The sequence below is a fragment of the Triticum aestivum genome, chromosome 1B, assembly GCF_018294505.1.
Source record: "Triticum aestivum cultivar Chinese Spring chromosome 1B, IWGSC CS RefSeq v2.1, whole genome shotgun sequence".
In the NCBI taxonomy this organism is placed as follows: Eukaryota; Viridiplantae; Streptophyta; class Magnoliopsida; order Poales; family Poaceae; genus Triticum; species Triticum aestivum.
The window spans coordinates 673,065,007-673,067,257 of NC_057795.1; positions in this window are offsets into that span (position 1 = coordinate 673,065,007).

The following is a 2,251-nucleotide window of genomic DNA, read 5'->3' on the forward strand; positions in this document are numbered from 1 at the left end:
AAGTTATCTCTCCTGGGAATCAGGCAACCTTAACGCACCCCCTTTAATTGCTACCAGTAAGTACCATATCTCTCCGCCTCCTCCTCTTCCTCCATTGCTCCCTCCCTCTTGTTCCATCTATTGTCCGCCGCCTCCTCACACGGATCGCCCCTCAGTCCGACGTCTCTCCGCGTTCTCCGCCTGCTCATTGCACAAGCCATCTTCGTATCTCAGCCTATAAATGCCCAGCCAACCCTTTTGCTCGCGCTCGCGCCCCACGCGTTGCTCCTCCTCTTTCTACCGATTGACTAAGCGCCGGCCACCACCTCCTATTTTCTCCTCGAGCCAACACAGAACGAGTACATCCTGCGGCCGCAATCCCAAAGGTTTTGCCATGTCGTTTTGCTCGTGTCCGACTATCACAGATGCCAAGAGATGATCCGCTGGCGAGCAAGCGGCACCACGATCTTGTCTAGTCGAGTGGCCACTGAGGGAGTCCTGGATTAGGGGGTATCCGGACAGCCGGACTATATACATCATCCGGACTATTGAAGCATGAAGATACAAGATTCAAGACTCCGGACCGTGTCCGAATGTGACTCTCCTTTGCGTGGGAGACAAGCTTGGCGATCCGGATATTATATTTCCTTCCTTGTAACCGACTCCATGTAAACCCTAGCTTGTTCCGGTGTCTATATAAACCGGAGAGGATGGTCCTTAGAAGGACGATCACAATTACAATCATACCATCATAGGCTAGCTCTTAGGGTTTAGCCTCTATAATCTCATGGTAGATCTACTCTTGTACTACTCATATCTTCAATATTAATCAAGCAGGAAGTAGGGTTTTACCTCCATCGAGAGGGCCCGAACCTGGGTAAACATTGTGTCCCTTTCTTCCTGTTACCATCAGCCTAAGACGCACAGATCAGGACCCCCTACCCGAGATCCGCCGGTTTTGACACCGACATTGGTGCTTTCATTGAGAGTTGCTCTGTGTCATCGCTTCAAGGCTTGATGGCGCCTTCAATCGTCAACAACACGGTCCAGGGCGAGACTTTTCTCCTGGGACAGATCTTTGTATTCGGCGGCTTCGCACTGCGGGCCAATTTGCTTGGTCAGCTGGAGCAGATCGACAACTACGCCCCTGGCCACCAGATCGGGTTCAGAAACTTGAACTACACGGCGGACATTTGCGGAGACTTGATCTTCGACAGATTCGGGCATGTGCCAGGAGCACCGGACAGTCACGACGAGCACATCCTAGACCTATTGTCGGACAATGCTCGGGACATCATCCCTGCAGTAGCCCCGGATCTAAATCCGGAACAGGTTGCGTTGCCAAAATACGGAGGGGTAGACCCCGCCCCACAGGCCGCATACTCATCGGCGGTGGAGCCGAAGACAGGTCTCACCTCTGTGGAGTCCTGTAACCCCGGGCCCCCGGGCTCGTATCCGGTTGTTGGTTCCGGTACGCATACCCTCGAGCCAGGTTGGGCTCCGGTAATGGAGTTTACCACTGCGGACATCTTTCAGCACTCGCCCTTTGGCGACATGCTGAACTCACTAAAGTCTCTCTCTTTGTCGGGAGGCTCTGGGCCGAACTATGTCCGGCTTGAGTGGGGAGCAGGCGATGAAGGATTTCGCTGCCCACCCACCACCCACTTCATTGCCACGGTCGATGATTTAACCGACGTGCTTGACTTTGACTCCAAAGACATCGATGGCATGGGCGACGATGTAGGAGACACATAGGAGACACCGCCCACAGGGCGGTCGACAACCACCTCTTCATACGATATATATATGGTGGACACTCTGAAAGAAACAAATGGCGATGAGGCAATGGAGGATAACCCCTCCAAGAAGAAAGCAAAGCATGGGCGTCGCCAGCACCGCTCCATGCCCCGCCAAGGCAATACCGTCACCGGAGACGAAAACAATCCGGATGGTGCCGACGATGAATACAACCCCGATCAGCCCGCCTTCGAGCAGGCCGAGCAGGAAGACGGGCAGGACAGCCCAGATGAATAGACGGCGGACGGGTATCCGGAGGAGGACAACTACATGCCCCCCTCCGAAGATGAGATTAGCCTCGGCGACAACGAGTTCGGCGTGCCCGAGGACCCTGCGGAGCAGGAACGCTTCAAGCGCCAGCTTATTGCCACTGCGAGAAGCCTGAAGAAGAAGCAGCACCAGCTTCATGCTAATCAAGACCTGCTCACGGATAGATCGATAGAAGTCCTGGCAGCCAAGGAATATGGACTCGAGC